General features: G+C 43.5%; 2 protein-coding genes across 2 annotated transcripts in view; one reads left to right on the top strand and one right to left on the bottom strand.

The window, feature by feature from the left end:
* The window catches only part of PELP1 (proline, glutamate and leucine rich protein 1), a 359,306-nt gene that overhangs the window by 75,851 nt on the left and 263,202 nt on the right, over window positions 1-20,253 (top strand). The gene's annotated exons all lie outside the window — the stretch shown is intronic.
* Window positions 1-20,253, bottom strand: part of LOC137439076 (fibroblast growth factor 12-like) — a 238,336-nt gene that overhangs the window by 213,646 nt on the left and 4,437 nt on the right. The gene's annotated exons all lie outside the window — the stretch shown is intronic.

Raw genomic sequence — 20,253 nt, 5'->3', positions numbered from 1 at the left:
TTCCTCCTTTTCCCTGCGTGAGTGAGTGGGCCCTTGTCCGGGGATTAAGTAAGATTGACTAAGTATCTGCTCTGTGTCTCTTCTCTTTACCCTGATCACTGTATAAATTGTAAATAAACCTGTGTTCTTCCTTCCATTTGACCGTGCACGCCATTTCACACCATTGGCCTAGCATCACACGAATAAAACCGCTCAATCAGGTTCAATAGGAATTAATGGCACGAGTCACGTGACACGCAAACCGCTCGGCATATCTGATTAGCGTGGCTTGTGCGAGGTCCAGTCCCCGTTCTCGTGGCGGCATGTGTACCAAAGGTACGTGGGGATTCGACCCGATACCCTTCCGCACGCTCGCTACGGGAGTGGCGGCTCGGCCTCGTGGACTCGAAGCTCGAAGGGGAAAAGGGTTTAACCCCCCTCTGTATGTCGACGGGCTCGAGAGATCCGCAACAATACTTTTAAATGTATCTCACTTGATATCATGCACTTCTTCTGGTTGAATGTTGAGCTTTACCTGCGTGTGGAGCTTTTAAAATGCAGCGATGGAAGCAGCCGCCGGAAATGGGAGACAGAGGAATGCACAGACAGACGCCACACTTCACATTATATAACAGATACTGTATGTTATGTCTAGGAATCCGAGACAAGAATAATATATTGATTTTTATATTGAAGTTCTCGATTAGAAAGTTGAATTATATTACTTGCATAATAATTTATGCCAATATGTCTTATATAGTCTTGAGAGAACATAATTTCATTTCGAAAAAGATTATATGACATAGATGTGTAGTAATAGTAAAAACAATTAGTGTTATAAATATTATTTCCATAAAAGTAGAATGTTTTAATTTAAAAAAAAAAAAAAAATTTAATATTATAGAATTACATTTAATATTCAAGAATATAATAAAAATTAAAATGACAAAAACGAAGTTTAATAAAAACGAAAGAATAAGTGTGTATGACATCTAGGAGGGAATAATTTGACATTTGTGATAAAATAACGGGAGTAACCTGAAATGCTTGAGCAGATGTTCTGTTTTCCATAGTTTCAAATATATAGAATCAGAATACAAGTGTTGTTTAGGTTGCTCAGGCAAGACATGTCACCTGAGAGCAAAGACATGACGAGACATTTATATTTGGAGGCCATATCGGATTTATGCAATTGAGCTATTCATCCAATTAAGTGTTAAGGTATCCCAAATGCATCATGGTGTTCAAAAATCCCATTCTATAATTATAAATCACTTAAATATGCCATTAGAGAGCAAAGATATGGCAAAGTATCTCTGACCACCCTCCACCACTGCCAGCCCCTTCCCCCTTCCACACCCCGTCTTTATAGCTGTATCTCCCATCCCAGGCAGGTTATGATGCCACTAGCCCCACCCCACTCAACTGGCTCACCCGACGACTGCAGAATATATTTACCTCCGTCACCAAAGGTGAATGGAGGTTGTTTTCACCCCTGTCTATTTGTCTGTCTGTGAGCTGGATATCTCAAAAGGTTGTGGACGGATTTGGACGAAATTTGGTGGACCGGTTGGGTGTGTGACAAGGCCGAATTGATTAAATTTTGTTGAAGATCCCGACCGGATCCGAGAATTTAAAAAAAAATTAATTGTTTTTTTTATCATTTTGAGAAGGCGCCAAAACGATGCACAGCATAATATTTCAAACAGTTATGTACGGATTATAATAACTAGTTTGATGAGTTGGTTAGGTGACAAGAACAAGTCGATTAAATTTTGGTTCAGGCCCGGATCCAGATGTGGAATATCAGTGGGATGCAAACCATAAACTACTCAGCCTGGCGGAGGTACATGCGCTCTACCGAGTGCCCTTCTCGTTGACGAAGTGGGTTGTGCTTGCATTTTGCAAGTAGAAAAATAGATCAAATAAACCAAGAATGATCGTGATCAGAATGAGTTCTTCATATAATAGTTTACAGGTGTAGAAAATTTCAATATACATTACATGACCAAATGTATGTGGACACCAGAACATCACACATATCATTCCAAAATCAAAGGTTATACAATAAAACTTGTTTTATTCAAATTGTGGCTTGACAACGCTAAGAGACAGAGTTTAAGTCTAAGAAAAACGTTAAGGAGTGGATCTGGAACTTATAAAATGAAGTGAAAAACAAAGTTATTGTCAGATTCTTGGAGCTGCTCCCACTTTGCACGTCGTTAAAAACAAAGCCAATTTGAGTTATCATTAGGGTAAGTTATTATTTTCCCTTTTTGATGCTTAATTGTATTTAGATTAGTAACGATTTGTGAATTGGCTGCGAGAGAGATAGCGATTGTGTGTCTGATCTGGTTTCAATTCCCGTCCCGACGATAAATGCAGTACAGAACAGTACTGTATCTGTATAACAGTCATTTGCATGCTTTTAATCTGTGCTATAACCCTATAAGAGAGATGCGTGTGTGTGCACATGCATGTGCTTGTTAGTGTGTGTGTGTGTGTGTGTGTGTGTGTGTGTGTGTGTGTGTGTGTGTGTGTGTGTGTTTGTTGCTGTTGTTGGCTGGTATCTCCACACGTGGGTGGGTTTCAGGAGATGGAATGGAGACCTAGTTCTCAAAGTATTCACGTGTGTGTGTGGGTGAGTGTCTTTGTCACCATTGTTCTCAGAGATGGCAAAATTAATCTTCGTCAAACTTTCAGAAGTTCATCAGTGAGTGCTGGTGAGTATTTTAGGCAAAAAAGGTTATAAAAATTAATAGTGCCCAAGCCTTTCTAGATATGTGGAAAGTGATATTAAATGGTCCCCAACCCCATTCCTTAGTGGGTAGAGGGAAGTGTTTTGGGCCCACAAAAATATATACAGTCACGTGAAAAAGTAAGAACACCCCATGTAAAGTTTTGACTTTTTCAACATATTTCAACATACAGCTATTTGATCTTCATTTCAACAATATTGATAGATAAAGATGATATAATATAACAAATATCATGAAACATTTACATTTTGTAGTCCATTGTATAATTTAAATAAACATAAATGCAAATTTCGCATGTGGAAAAAGTAAATGCACCCTTGGCTCTAATCGGTGGTATTGCCCCCTTTGGCAGAAACAACCTCAAGTAGGCGTTTCTTATAACTGTCTACCAGTCTCTGACATCGACTAGGAGAAATTTTTTCCCACTCCTCCATGCAGAATTATTTCAGCAGTGCGATATTTGAGGGGTTTCTTGCATGCACAGCTCGTTTCAAATCCCCCCACAACATCTCAATGGGATTTAGATCCGGGTTTTGACTTGGCCATTCCAAAACCCTCCATTTCTTTCTTTTCAGCCATTCCTTGGTGGATTTACTGGTATGTTTCGGGTCATCGTCATGTTGCAAGGTCCACCTTCGGTTGAGCTTCAACTCTCCGACAGATGCCCTCACATTATCCTCAAGCACCCTCTGGTACAATGAAGAATTCATAGTGGATTCTATGATGGTGAGCTGCCCAGGCCCTGATGCAGCAAAGCTGTCCCAAACCATAATATTTCCACCACCATGCTTTACAGTTGGTATCAGGTTCTTGTGGTCAAATGCTGTCTTTGGTTTTCGCGAAACATGTCTTCTGGTACTGTGGCCAAATAGCTCTACCTTTGACTCATCTGTCCAGAGCACATTGTTCCAGAAGTGCTGGTCTTTGCCAAGGTGTTCATTGGCAAACTTTAGTCTTGCCCTGATGTTCTTTCTAGACAGCAAAGGTTTCCTCCTGGCACACCTCCCATGTAGATCAAATTTGTGCAGCCTCTTTCTCATGATAGACTCGTGCACTTTGACATTAACCGTAGCAAGAGCTACCTGTAGGTCTCGTGATGACATTCTGGGGTTCTTAGAAACTCCTTTCAGCATCTTGCGGTCTGCTCTCGGGCTGAACTTGCTGGGGCGGCCTGGCCTGAACAAGTTGGCAGTTGTTTGGAATCTTCTCCACTTGTAGATGATCTTCCGGACGGTCGAATGATTGATTTCAAATTGTTTGGAGATCTTTTTAAATCCCTTCCCAGACTTGTAGGCATCGATAACCTTCTTTCTGAAGGCCTCAGAGAGCTGTTTTGATCTAGGCATGGTGACGCCGCACACTTCAACACCAAAGAGCAAACCAAACTAAATGTCTGAGGTTTAAATAAGACAAGTTCCTCCAAGATCCTCTCTAACGATATTCTAATCATTTGCACCTGAGCTGGTGCACCTGATTCTAATTTTAGGTATTTGAAGTAGTGATAAATGTAGGGGTGTACATACTTTTTCCACATGCGAAATTTGGATTTATGTTTATTTAAATTATACAATGGACTACAAAATGTAAATGTTTCATGATATTTGTTATATTATATCACCTTTATCTATCAATATTGTTGAAATGAAGATCAAATAGCTGTATGTTGAAATATGTTGAAAAAGTCAAAACTATACATGGGGTGTACTTACTTTTTCACGTGACTGTATATATATATCTGATTTCTTCAAAATGCCAACAGGATTAGAACAGCACTGGGTACCCCTACATCTATATTTTCATATATTTCCCTCGTACATGATAAAGATGGTATGCATTATGTTACAGGATTCGTCACTTCCGTCGTTGTGGTTTTCATCCACTGTAAACATTTTTGGTTCCATGTACTATTATTGTTATCGTTTAAGTGAAATGGAGATAACTGTTTGCAAAAGATAAAAAAATTAATGTTTTAAAAGAAACCGGAAACGGGATCGAGAGAAAACCGGACGAAGAAGAGGAGGAAGGAGAAGCGGAGTAAGTGAGGTTGGAAAAGAAAGCCGAGCTGCTTTGAGGTTGAGGAGACGCTGGTGAACGGGGGTCACGAGTGAACTTTGGGTTTCCTGGGAAAGGGATTCCTGTGACAGAGTGGTTATCGCTGTGACAGATAAACCTGCGTGACAGGTTTTGCGGTTGATTCCGAAGAGAATCGTTGTTGGAGTGCAGGTACGCCTTCAGTATGGGCCTGTTGGCCATTTTGCCTCGCTCCTGCCAATTTCGCATCGCTCCAGCCTTTTCACCTCGCTCCAGCCATTTCACCGCACCCAGTAGTTAACCTGGTTTGCGTGTGTAACGTGGATTTCGAGTGGGAATTTGCGGTTCACCGTTTGGGAGCCGTTGAACGTTCATACCCGAAGGTGTGATTTCCCAGTCGCCTTTTGAGGGCACCTTTGCGCATCTTTGGCAGCGTGACTGTCAGCCGAACTGGATTCTGGTCTCGATACGGCATCGTTCTTACGATCACCGGAGCGTGGATCGACTTTGGCTTGAGGCCGGGACAGAGACTTTGGGAATGTTATTTTCGCTCACTTAGAGCACAGTGAGTTATATTGTAAGAAACTGATGGTACCATCATAGGAATGATATATTTGTTGTACAATTGATTAATATTGTTCTTATGCTGTTATTCTTGTGTGACCTTAATACAATACTTGTTTGTTGTTAACAATTGGTGTGGTTTCACCATTGGTCATTGATACACAGAATAACACATCTTTCTGCCGTGACTCCTTTCGGGGCTCGGAGATACACCGTGACCGGGGTTTGGGGAGGAGCACGTAACAATTACTGGGCAGACAATTCTGTGAAACACAAATTAAGTTTCCCAAAAACCGAAATTCTGTCTATCCGAGCCTCGTCACCAGACTGATTCAAGGTGGCAGATCCAAGCAAGCTTCATTCGCCCAGCTGAGTATCTCCACCCCCTTTTTTCCTCGGCATCCCCGGGCGTTTTATTTTGCCACCATAGCAATGCAAAAAAAAGGAAATAACAACATTATTGTTCTTTTTATGTTTTGGATAACTTAAGTAGACAATCTCATCTGTGTTATTTTTCCTATACATGATCGAAGGCTCGTAGTGGAGTTGCCACACACCCACTTGGACATAAAGATGAACATACATGACGCAACACAAGACTGTTAAGATGAGACAAACACAGTCACTGAACTTGGGGGAAGTGGCGTCACTTCCCAGGGTACTCTGGGTACCAGTGACGTCACAACAATGGCACCGCCTTTCTCACCACACTCAATGGGGCAATTCCTATGGTAAGAATTTCCTCCTCCCATGGATGCCAACATATGAGGATTGTCCGTGCTCTTAACCTTTTAAATCCTGAATGGTTTAACAAATGTATGGCCTTGTATCTGCGTTCAAGTTGCCGGCACAATGAGATCTTTCTTTATTTCCAGCTACGTGGATCATAAATTAATTTCCAGGTACATGGATCGTAAATATGGTACTGGTAAATATTCAATGACTAAAATATGTTCTAAATGTTTGTTATAACCAGGGTGCCTGATACAGTGGTCCGACTGTACATGTAAATATCTAATAATGTACTTTAAAATATGCACTGTAACACTTGATGGCTACTGTACACCATCCGTAAACCATTAACGTTTACAACTTCTTACCACTTTATACTGTGCATTTTTATGGTACTGTACTTTACACTGTACATTTATACGGTACTGTACTTTACACTGTACATCATCTGTAATTTACACAATCCAACAGGCACTTCTTGAATCATACCACCATAAACCCAAAAACACTGGCTCCCTTTGTGAGCAATCTCGAATCACACTGCTATAAAATAAAAAACTGAGCTCCCTATGGGAGCAATTGTCGCCATAAAATAAAAAAAACATCAGATCCCTCTGGGAGCAATCACCACCATAAAACCAGAAAACACCAGCTCCCCCTGGGAACAATCTTTTCCCTAAAAGCAAAACATAGGGGCAACAAAACATAGGGACTAAAGGTATTTTAAACCAATTTGAAATGTTTCTAGAAGACAGGGCAGCATGTGGAATCATACTAACATAATCATAACACTTTAAACAAACAAACAAAAAAAATACCTATTTTGGGGGGCAACCCCAACCCCCCTCACATCCTGTATACCTCCTCAGACCCCAATTTTTCTTAATGCCTTGAACAAACATTGGTGCATCATGGGTGATGAAGGTTGTGGTGAAGTTTCATTGAAATTGTGTATGTAGTTTCAGAGAAAAGAGCAAATACCTATTTTGGGGGGCAACCCCCAGTAGACCCCTCACGGCCCGATTTTTTTTAATGCTGTGAACAATCTTTGGTACAACACGGGTGGTGAAGGTTGTGGTCAAGTTTCATCGAAATTATGTTTGTCGTTTCAGAGGAATATGAATTCATTCATTCATTCATTCATTGTTTCAGAGGAAAAAGCAAAATTCCTATTTTGGGGGGTCAAACATGGATGCACTTTCACCCCCGGCAGACCCCCTTAGACCCTGATTTTTTTAAATGCCGTGAACAAACTTTAGTCACAACACAACACATATCATTTGTGTCAAATTTGGTCGTAATCCCATCAGCGGTTTCGGAGAAGAAGTTTGAAGTGTTTACGGACTGACGGACTGACTGACGGACGGACTGACAGACAGACTGACGGACGGACTGACAGACAGACTGACGGACGATGCACCATCACATAAGCTCCCCTGAACTTCGTTCCAGGTGAGCTAAAAACAACCGCGCCATCTGGGAGCAATTTTGAATCATAATACCATAAAATAAAAAGCACCAGCTCCCTCTGTGAACAATCATCGTCATAACACCAAAAAGCACCGGCTCCCTCTGGGAGCAATCATGCCCCTACAACAATACGTGACATCCTATTATCTTGTGTCACTTGACCCACCGTGAGCAGAACGAGGCTGCACTGGCCGACATTTATTTACGGATATTTTCATTTCTGGACATTTTCCAACAGTTTATGATTTTTATTTCCTGGTATATTGGCTTCGAGTTGGATCAGTATGCCACATTTGAGCTTTCTTGGCAAACAAGGAAGTACGAAACATATATATCAATGAGTGAGTGAGTGATTGAGTGCGAGAGTGAGTGGTTAGGAAAAGTTTTATACATTAGAATATTCGATGATGGGGATACACCTAAATACACACTTTTATTTATGTTAATGTATTCTACACTAATTGCATTAGCATTTCTTTCCATGGCCAGAATGAAGCATTGATATTTACAATGACGCATTGTAATGTTTGTATTTTATTCATTCTTAGCTCTTGCTTTAAATGCAATGTGTTACAGCATAAATCAGTGTTACATCATCAATCAGTGTTCTTCATACTGGTACCAGCATTTTCATTAGATCTGAATGAGCCATTCAGTGATTCTATCTCTGCCAGTTATTATTTAACATACTGGCAGGCGCGTTGGTGGATCAAATAAATTTACAGAAGAAACAAAAACGGTGATAACTAGAGAGTTCATATAACACAATACCCTGCGCAGTGTTTATGTACAGTATATACAGTACAGTACTTCAATTTAAGTAAAATAATGATTTATCTTAAACATCTCTATCATATCCCCCAGTAACTGCCTCCTTTCTAATGTACTAGCATAGACCCGTAGAACGAAAACCATTCCTTTTTTGGGGCTGTGTATAGGCAATGAAGCGCTGCCTTGCATGCTCCTGAAATGCCTTGCATACGCTGCCTTGCATGATATAAATCATGTTCCAAAATTGCCCATTGTATCTTGTAATGTCTATTTTCATTATTCTTACCCATCCCAAGCACCTTACATTAATTCAGGTTAAATTGCATCTGCCAATCTCTTGCCCAATCTATGCAAGTATCAATCCTTCAAATCTGTTCACCACTCCCTCTGTTAGTTACCTTACCTCCAAGCTTTGTGTCATTCGTACATTTGGAAAGCCTATTCTTAACCCCACTATCCAAATTGTTGTTGAAAATTATGAATACCTAGATGGACCCAATCCCTACAGGAGTGGCCAGGGTGGTTATGTTATTATCCTTATTCAAGCATGCAATTCAAAATACCTCTCCAAGATACCTCTTGCTGTGTAATTCAAGCATCTCACTGTACTGGAAAACGTGGGGACAGGAATACTGTACTATAAAGGGTGGGGACTTCTAATACCCTCTCCCACCTGGAACGGCGCTACATGATACACATTTACATAGAGAAAATGCATCCTCCCACCAAGACCACCAACAAAGATAAAAACACCCCTCTACACTAATTGGGGTCATGCTGATCCTTTGTAGTAAGTCTGGATGTAATCGGCTCAGTATGAGAAGTAGCAAAACAAATAAACACACACACACACACACACCGGTCCCGTGAATTATAGTAAGGATAATGGTCCTAGTACTGAGCTCACAGCCACTCTTTGTTTCCGATCACTAACCCAGTTTCCAATCAAATTAGCTACCTCACCGACTACACCTAGCTTGGTTAACAACCTCCTTTGTGGTACCTTATTAAATGCCTTCTTAAAGTCTAGATATACTACATCCACTACCATTCCCTCATAAGCCCAATCAGAAACTGCTTCATAGAACTCTAAAATATTTGCTAGACAAGACCTACCTTTGGTAGACCTGTGCTGGTTGTCTTTAATTAGTCTGTAATTATTTCAATGGTTCCTCATCTGGTGTATAATTAATGTGTCCAACATCTTCCCTACAACTGATGTCAAACTAACAGGTCTATAGTTCCCCAATTCTTCTCTGGATCCTTTATTAAATTAGAGCGGCACTCGGTAGAGCGCAAACCTCCACCAGGCTGAACAGTTTACGTTTTTTATTCCACTGATGCGGATCTGGATCCAGACCTGAATCAAAATCTATTTGGCTAGATATTGTCACCTATCCAACTCATCCACCAAGTTTCGTCCGAATCTGTCCACAACTTTTTGAGATATCCTGCTATATATCGTTTTTGGACCTATCTTTCAATGGTGAAGAATCACTTATAAAATTCTAGTATCTGGATCCGGATATTCACCAAAATCAAATAATTTCGTCCTTGTCACACACCCAACCTGTCCACCAAGTTTCGTCCAAATCCATCCACAACTTTTTAAGATATCCTGTTCACAGACAGACAGACAGACAAACAGACACAGACAGGGGTGAAACCCTTTGGTGGCGAAGCTAATAATGGTGTTATATTTGCTACTCTCGAATCCTCCGGTACCTCTCCTGACTCCAGTAATCTATTAAATATATCCGTTAACCTCTCGCGTGCCACCTCCTCCCTCAATACACTCGGGTGCATATTATCTGCCCCGATGTTTTATCTACTCTTAGATTTCCTTTCTGTTTCTTTACTTCCTCCACTCCAACCTAGATCTTCTGTAAAATCCCTTCCTCGTCTTCTGGATAGATACTCTCAAGTATTGGCAATTCTGCTGACTGTTCTGGTGTAATGTTGAAGCAAACGATCTGCTTAATAAGCCTGCCATCTCGCTTTATTCACTAACCACTCTCCCTGTGCTATTCCTCAATGGGCCCACACTTGTCCTAACCTGTTCTTTAGAATCTTTAGAATACTATAAGAAAGAATAGCTTGCCGTAATGTTTAGCATTCTTAGCCATGTCCTTCTCATACTCTCTTTTAGCTTGTGTTACGGATTCGTCACTTCCGCTGTTGTGGTTTTCACCCATTTGACATGTTGCTGATATTATGTATTATTATTATTCGCAAACGGTTTATTATTCAGGAACAGCTATCTAAAGTTAAAAAGATTAACTTAAAATGATACAGGAAATCGTGCACCGGAAAACGAGGAGGCGAAGAAGAGGAGGTGGTGAGAAAAGTCGGAGAAGAAGCTGGTTGCTTTGCGTTCTGGAATGACCGTTGTCGAGCAAGAGACACGAGTGAACTTTGGGTTTCCTGGAAAGGGATTCCGCGATAGAGTTGTTATCGCTGTGACTGATCAACCCTGCGTGTCAGGTTGGCGTTGGATTCAGAGGAACCATCGTCGTGTGATTACGTCTCAAGTACGAGCCGTTCGCCATTTTGACTCATGCGCTTCGTGCGTCGAGCAAACTTTCCTTGCTTCGTCAACCGTTTCCACCGCGCTCAGACGTATCTGTGGTGTATGTGTGCACCGAGGCTTCTGACGATTACTTTGCGGCTCGCCGACATTGAACAGTGAAAGTTCGTACCTGGAGGGGGCCTTTGGATTTCCCAGTCGCCGTGAGTGCGCCTTTGTGCCACTTTAACCACGTGTCCCTTTTCTCCGCTTTGGGCCGCGTGCGCCTTGGTGCCGTTTTGGGCGGCGTGTCTGTGCCTGCCCTCGGAACGAGATTCTGGTTTAGAGTCGACATCGTTCCGTTGATCACTGGAGGGGACCAACTCTGAGCTCGAAAACGGGAATATAGAGACATTGGGGAAGGTTCTTTCCACTCACTTGGAACACTGTGAGTTACCTTATGCATGCTAGCTGATGGAATAGAGAGTGCACTCTTAATTGTCATTTGTGGTAATGTTATTCCTGTGTGACTTATAATATATTATTGGTTTGTTCATAACCATTGGTGTGGTTTCCTTATTGATTTAGACACGGAATAATATACTTTTCTGCCGTGGCCCCTCCCGGGGTTCGGAGGTATACCGAGACCAGGAGGTCGGGGAGGAACACATAACACTTGCTGAGTTATTTTCTTAATTTGCCTCTCCTTACACCTATCTACTATATAAGAGAGATGTCTGTCTGTCTGTCTGTGTCGCCATTTTTCTCACAGTTGGCTGAACGGATCTTCGTTAAACTTTCAGAGGTTCATCGGTGAGTGCCTGGGAGTGTTGTAGGCAAAAAAAAAAAAAACATTATGAAAATAAGAGATCGTTTTTTTGGAGTAAAAAAAAAAAAAAAAATCGCTCGATAGTGCCTAAGCCTTTCAAATTTAATGACAGTTATATACAAGTACACATTCGCATAAATAAATACAAAACAATCACCAGACATTTGAATACAAATAAATCAAACAATTCCCGAAGTGTATAAATTTGGTAGTACGGCTTCTTCTCCTTCCTGATCGGCATCACACTTAACTCAGAAACGTGAGCCACATTCACCCACCAGCATATATATGAATCCCCTTCTTCTCCTGCCTCCCCCCCCCTCCCCTCCCCTTCCCCCCTTACCTCCCCCTACCCCCTCCCCACCTCTCCCCTCCCCTTCCCCCCCCTCACCTCCCCTTCCCCCCTCCCCTCCCCTACTCCCCTTCCCTCCCCTGCCCTCCCCTCCCCTCCCCCCTCACCCCTTCCCCTCCCCCCCCCCCCTCCCCGGCCCGGCAACGCCGGGTACTTCTGCTAGTACTGATATAAATCTAACTCCAGTCCTGTAACTTTCATATTGAATAAATACCTTGTCCTTCTCCTTATTAAGACCCAGTGTTGGCTTAATGGTTAATGTCATACTCCTCCCTATATCTACCTTGGACTCAAGCTCTTCCATCTTATTATTTAAACTCGTGGCATTGGTCTAGAATACGTTTAACTTTTCCTTCCTGAAATTCTATTTTCCTGCCTGGCATTACTAATCACAATGACGTCATCACTTCCTTCCTGTATAGCTTCCCCCCCCCCCCCCCTGTTGACCTAAAAAAGCCTAAATTCCTTCATCAATACCCACTGCAAACCTTGCTGCCGCCATTTATATTTTGCATATGTCCATCATTCTGGAAACACTCCCTTTATCCCCCGGAATGATTCTCACTGCTTCCTAATTGCAATTAACCTTCCTCCCTACACCATTCTTCCAGCCATTGGTTGACATATATCCCTCTGCTCATAATTCCTATTCCGTTTCCTAATTTTGGGAGAATCCCAGAAAGCATTACTTCACAACCCTTTGCTTTCAGCGACTTGCCCAATATCCTGTATCTATTTTTTAAATTCTCCGAGCAAACTTTCCCGAAATCATTCGCTCCAAGGTGTACAACGACCAACGACTTCCTACCGTGACCCAATACAATGTCATTTAACCTTCCTTCAATGCCCTCAACTCCTGCTCCTATAAAACTGCACACAACTCTATATCTACGATCCTTCCTGAAGAATGAAGAATCTACATATTTAATAGTTTCATCACCAACAAAAATTGCCTCCCTGGACTCATTCCTACTTATCTCAATTTCTGCATCCTCAGCACTGCCAACATGTGCTACAGCCTCACGACTACCTGCCTTCACTGCACCCTCAGCACTCACTGCACCCTCACCACGACCTCCCTTTACTGCACCCTCAGCACTCACTGCACCCTCACCACTACCTGCCTTCACTGCACCCTCAGCACTCACTGCACCTTCACCACTACCTGCCTTCACTGCACCCTCAGCACTCACTGCACCCTCACCACTACCTGAACTAATTACACCCTCACCACGACCTGCCTTCACTGCATCCTCACCACTACCTGCCTTCACTGCACCCTCAGCACTCACTGCACCCTCACCACTACCTGCACTCATTACACCCTCACCACTGCTTGCACTCACTGCACCCTCACCACTACCTGCACTCATTACACCCTCACCACTGCTTGCACTCACTGCACCCTCATCACTACCTGCACTCATTAAACCCTCACCACTGCTTGCACTCACTGCACCCTCACCACTACCTGCACTCATTACACCCTCACCACTGCTTGCACTCACTGCACCCTCATCACTACCTGCACTCATTACACCCTCACCACTGCTTGCACTCACTGCACCCTCACCACTACCTGCACTCACTGCACCCTCACCACTACCTGCACTGATTACACCCTCACCACTACCTGCACTCACTGCACCCTCACCACTACCTGCACTGATTGCACCCTCACCACTGCTTGCAGTCACTGCACCCTCACCACTACCTGCACTCACTCCACAACCGTAACCAAGTATTCTCTACAAATTTCTTGCTGCAAATGATGTGTCCATTCCTTCACCTAGTTATACTGTAACTATCCTCAAGTGGAATATTTCCTCGCACTTCCTACAACAATGAGTACCCTCTGCTTCCTCTATTCTTGATATGGCCTACATTAAGCATATATTACACATTATATACTCGTATTCCCTTCTCCTTCACTCTCTATTTATACCAATTTCCACCACCACATCACCAAGACCCCAACTGACTTACATGATGGACTTGGAGCTCCAAACCCAGTAAGGCCTCAACCTGCCTCTTCCAAAAAATTAATACACATACCGCACCGAGCTAAACTGCTATACGAAGACAACTGCAACCTTATATAGATATAAAACCCACAAGCTTGACACAAATCATGACAACAAAATATGCAAAACAACATACAAAAAACACTTATCTTGATCTGGTGTAGGAGCTTACACAACCTCATGCGAACAACCGGAATTACCCACAAGTTCATACAAACAACCGGAAGTACCCACACCCTAGTGCAAATAACTGGAAGTACCCACAACCTTGTGCAAACAACCAGTAGTACCCACAACCGTGTGCAAATAACTGGATGTGCAAACAACTGGTTAGTACCCACAACCTTGTGCAAACAACTGGAAGTACCCACAACCTTGTGCAAACAACTGGAAATACCCACAACCTTGTGCAAACAACCGGAAGTACCCACAACCTTGTGCAAACAACTGGAAGTACCCACAACCTTGTGCAAACAACTGGAAGTACCCACAACCTTGTGCAAACAACTGGAAGTAACCACAACCTTGTGCAAACAACTGGAAGTACCCACAACCTTGTGCAAACAACTGGAAGTACCCACAACCTTGTGCAAACAACTGCAAGTACCCACAACCTTGTGCAAACAACTGCAAGTACCCACAACCTTGTGCAAACAACTGCAAGTACCCACAACCTTGTGCAAACAACTGCAAGTACCCACAACCTTGTGCAAACAACTGCAAGTACCCACAACCTTGTGCAAACAACTGCAAGTACCCACAACCTTGTGCAAACAACTGCAAGTACCCACAACCTTGTGCAAACAACTGCAAGTACCCACAACCTTGTGCAAACAACTGCAAGTACCCACAACCTTGTGCAAACAACTGCAAGTACCCACAACCTTGTGCAAACAACTGCAAGTACCCACAACCTTGTGCAAACAACTGGAAGTACCCACAACCTCGTGCAAACAAATGCAAGTACCCACAACCTTGTGCAAACAACTGCAAGTACCCACAACCTTGTGCAAACAACTGGAAGTACCCACAACCTTGTGCAAACAACTGGAAGTACCCACACCCTTGTGCAAACAACTGGAAGTACCCGCAACCTTGTGCAAACAACTGGAAGTACCCACAACCTTGTGCAAACAACTGGAAGTACCCACAACCTTGTGCAAACAACTGGAAGTACCCACAACCTTGTGCAAACAACTGGAAGTACCCACAACCTTGTGCAAACAACTGGAAGTACCCACAACCTTGTGCAAACAACTGCAAGTACCCACAACCTTGTGCAAACAACTGCAAGTACCCACAACCTTGTGCAAACAACTGAAAGTACCCACAACCTTGTGCAAACAACTGCAAGTACCCACAACCGTGTGCAAACAACTGCAAGTACCCACAACCTTGTGCAAACAACTGCAAGTACCCACAACCTTGTGCAAACAACTGCAAGTACCCACAACCTTGTGCAAACAACTGCAAGTACCCACAACCTTGTGCAAACAACTGCAAGTACCCACAACCTTGTGCAAACAACTGCAAGTACCCACAACCTTGTGCAAACAACTGCAAGTACCCACAACCTTGTGCAAACAACTGCAAGTACCCACAACCTTGTGCAAACAACTGCAAGTACCCACAACCTTGTGCAAACAACTGCAAGTACCCACAACCTTGTGCAAACAACTGCAAGTACCCACAACCTTGTGCAAACAACTGCAAGTACCCACAACCTTGTGCAAACAACTACAAGTACCCACAACCTTGTGCAAACAACTGCAAGTACCCACAACCTTGTGCAAACAACTGGAAGTACCCACAACCTCGTGCAAACAAATGCAAGTACCCACAACCTTGTGCAAACAACTGCAAGTACCCACAACCTTGTGGAAACAACTGCAAGTACCCACAACCTTGTGCAAACAACTACAAGTACCCACAACCTTGTGCAAACAACTGCAAGTACCCACAACCTTGTGCAAACAACTGGAAGTACCCACAACCTCGTGCAAACAAATGCAAGTACCCACAACCTTGTGCAAACAACTGCAAGTACCCACAACCTTGTGCAAACAACTGCAAGTACCCACAACCTTGTGCAAACAACTGCAAGTACCCACAACCTTGTGGAAACAACTGCAAGTACCCACAACCTTGTGCAAACAACTACAAGTACCCACAACCTTGTGCAAACAACTGCAAGTACCCACAACCTTGTGCAAACAACTGGAAGTACCCACAACCTCGTGCAAACAAATGCAAGTACCCACAACCTTGTGCAAACAACTGCAAGTACCCACAACCTTGTGCAAACAACTGCAAGTACCCACAACCTTGTGCAAACAACTGCAAGTACCCACAACCTTGTGCAAACAACTGCAAGTACCCACAACCTTGTGCAAACAACTGCAAGTACCCACAACCTTGTGCAAACAACTGCAAGTACCCACAACCTTGTGCAAACAACTACAAGTACCCACAACCTTGTGCAAACAACTGCAAGTACCCACAACCTTGTGCAAACAACTGGAAGTACCCACAACCTCGTGCAAACAAATGCAAGTACCCACAACCTTGTGCAAACAACTGCAAGTACCCACAACCTTGTGGAAACAACTGCAAGTACCCACAACCTTGTGCAAACAACTACAAGTACCCACAACCTTGTGCAAACAACTGCAAGTACCCACAACCTTGTGCAAACAACTGGAAGTACCCACAACCTCGTGCAAACAAATGCAAGTACCCACAACCTCGTGCAAACAACTGCAAGTACCCACAACCTTGTGGAAACAACTGCAAGTACCCACAACCTTGTGCAAACAACTGGAAGTACCCACAACCTCGTGCAAACAAATGCAAGTACCCACAACCTTGTGCAAACAACTGCAAGTACCCACAACCTTGTGCAAACAACTGCAAGTACCCACAACCTTGTGCAAACAACTGCAAGTACCCACAACCCTGTGCAAACAACTGGAAGTACCCACAACCTCGTGCAAACAAATGCAAGTACCCACACCCTTGTGCAAACAACTGCAAGTACCCACAACCTCGTGCAAACAAATGCAAGTACCCACAACCTTGTGTTTTTTTAACATTCATGGCATAAACCTTTTACGTTATTAAAATGGCAACGTTGTCTTCCTATTCATGTTCCACTCTGTGTTCCAAATATAATATTCGATTAAAATTTCTCGATCATAAACTTATGATAATAAACTGATAAGACGAACGGACGGACGGACAGATGGACATGACCCAATTGCTTAACTCCGCTTTTCTCTTCACGTGGACGAGTTAAAATAATCATTATAATAAAAGGCTACTACTGATGGGACAATTTTCACAACTCGTTGTCCGTCGGAGAGGTTTCAGGACAAAAAGCGAACGACAAGAGGTGCTTTGAAAATACAAAGCAAAGGTGACATTGTGTCCCGTGCACGTGTTAGTCTCTGTCCTTGCAGTGTCTATCTCGGCACGTGTCAGTCTCTGCATGTTCCTGCGGTGTCAATCTCTTGCACATGTCATTCATTATTTGTCCCTGCGGTGTCTATCCTGTCCATGTCTCAGTCTGTCCCTGCGGTGTCTTCTCTTGCACATGTCAGTCTCCGTCCATGTGGTGTCTATCTCTTCCACATGTCAGTCTCTGTCCCTGCAGTGTCTATCTCTTGCACATGTCATTCATTATTTGTCCCTGCGGTGTCTATCCTGTCCATGTCTCAGTCTGTGCCTGCGGTGTCTTCTCTTGCACATGTCATTCTCTGTCCCTGTGGTGTCTATCTCTTGCACATGACAGTGTCCGTCCCTGCGGTGTCTATCTCTTGCACATGTCAGTCTCCGTCCCTGCGGTGTCTTCTCTTGCACATGTCATTCTCTGTCCCTGCAGTGTCTATCTCTTGCACATGTCAGTCTCCGTTCCTGCAGTGTCTATCTCTTGCACATGTCATTCATTATTTGTCCCTGCGGTGTCTATCCTGTCCATGTCTCAGTCTGTGCCTGCGGTGTCTTCTCTTGCACATGTCATTCTCTGTCCCTGCGGTGTCTATCCTGTCCATGTGTCAGTCTCCATCCCTGCGGTGTCTATCTCTTGCACATGTCAGTCTCCGTCCCTGCGGTGTCTTCTCTTGCACATGTCATTCTCTGTCCCTGCAGTGTCTATCTCTTGCACATGTCAGTCTCCGTTCCTGCAGTGTCTATCTCTTGCACATGTCAGTGTCCGTCCCTGCGGTGTCTATCTCGTGCACATGTCAGTCTCTGTCCCTGCGGTGTCTATCCTGTCCATGTGTCAGTCTCCATCCCTGCGGTGTCTATCTCTTGCACATGTCAGTCTCCGTCCCTGAGGTGTCTATCTCATGCACATGTCATTCTCTGTCCCTGTGGTGTCTATTTCTTGGACATGTCAGTCTCTGTCACTGCGGTGTCTTCTCTTGCACATGTCAGTCTCCGTCCCTGCGGTGTCTACCTCATGCACATGTCAGTCTCTGTCCCTGTGATGTCTATCTCATGCACATGTCAGTCTCTGTCCCTGCGGTGTCTATCTCTTGCACATGTCAGTCTCCATCCCTGCGGTGTCTATCTCTTGCACATGTCAGTCTCTGTCCCTGCGGTGTCAATCTCTTGCACATGTCATTCATTATTTGTCCCTGCGGTGTCTATCCTGTCCATGTCTCAGTCTGTCCCTGCGGTGTCTTCTCTTGCACATGTCAGTCTCCGTCCATGTGGTGTTTATCTCTTCCACATGTCAGTCTCTGTCCCTGCAGTGTCTATCTCTTGCACATGTCATTCATTATTTGTCCCTGCGGTGTCTATCCTGTCCATGTCTCAGTCTGTCCCTGCGGTGTCTATCTCTTGCACATGTCAGTCTCTGTCCTTGCAGTGTCTATCTCATGCACATGTCAGTCTCTGTCCCTGTGATGTCTATCTCATGCACATGTCAGTCTCTGTCCATGCGGTGTCTATCTCATGCACATGTCAGTCTCTGTCCCTGTGATGTCTATCTCATGCACATGTCAGTCTCTGTCCCTGCGGTGTCTATCTCTTGCACATGTCAGTCTCCGTCCCTGCGGTGTCTATCTCTTGTACATGTCAGTCTCTGTCCCTGCGGTGTCAATCTCTTGCACATGTCATTCATTATTTGTCCCTGCGGTGTCTATCCTGTCCATGTCTCAGTCTGTCTCTGCGGTGTCTTCTCTTGCACATGTCAGTCTCCGTCCATGTGGTGTCTATCGATTCCACATGTCATTATCTGTCCCTGTGGTGTCTATTTATTGGACATGTCAGTATCTGTCCCTGCGGTGTCTATCTTTTGCACGTTAGTCTCTGTCCCTGTGGTGTCTATCTTTTGCACGTTAGTCTCTGTCCCTGTGGTGTCTATCTTTTGCACGTTAGTCTCTGTCCCTGTGGTGTCTATCTTTTGCACGTTAGTCTCTGTCCCTGTGGTGTCCCCAGGGATGCGTCGAAAAAGACTGGAATAAAGTGACGCATTGGATGATGATTTTTTTTTTTGTTCAGGGTCAAAGTTCATGGAGGAGGTGGAATAATTACAGGCGGATTCTATGATTGTGATAATTCATTATCACCACGAGGTGAGTTCGATTATTTCAGCACTTTGATCATTCATATGAAATATCATTGTTGGTGTGGATGTTTTCCATTGACCCCAGCTGGTGATATGATGCCGAATATGGAAGTCTTGATACCGATACGTATTCCCCAATCACATGTTAGTCCACACTACACACCATGGCAGTGTGTTCATGTATATTGTTTACCATATTAATATTAATTGTTTTTCAATGTTGTACATCTAGAAATGATAACCACCAACATAATCATAAATTGGTTCTTCATTTGACTAATTTGTTATACACCGCTCCTTTCCTATTCCATCTCCAGGTGCTGCATGACGTCATTGCCGGGCACCGAAGGGGGCTCAGTTTTCACTCCGGTTTCTTGTTTTATTGTTTGTTTGTCCGGGCGATATCTCAGCCATCCTTTGAGCTAGGAAGCTGAAATTTCGGCACAATAGTGAGCAAGTGCTTTGGCAAAAAAAGGTATTTTTTTGTTTTTTGATTAATCAATTAATTGATGAGTTACTTAATTATTATCGATTAATTAAGTACTTATTTATTTCCTTTCTCATCTGGACAATATCTCAGGCACCTTTTCAGCTACGAAGCTAATATTTGGACATGCCAATGACAAAGTGGCGTGGCTATAAAGGTTAATCAACTAATCGATTA

This window comes from Myxine glutinosa, chromosome 13 (assembly GCF_964187855.1).
Source record: "Myxine glutinosa chromosome 13, kmMyxGlut1.1, whole genome shotgun sequence".
Taxonomy (NCBI): Eukaryota; Metazoa; Chordata; class Myxini; order Myxiniformes; family Myxinidae; genus Myxine; species Myxine glutinosa.
This window is presented reverse-complemented; position numbering and strand designations above follow the sequence as displayed.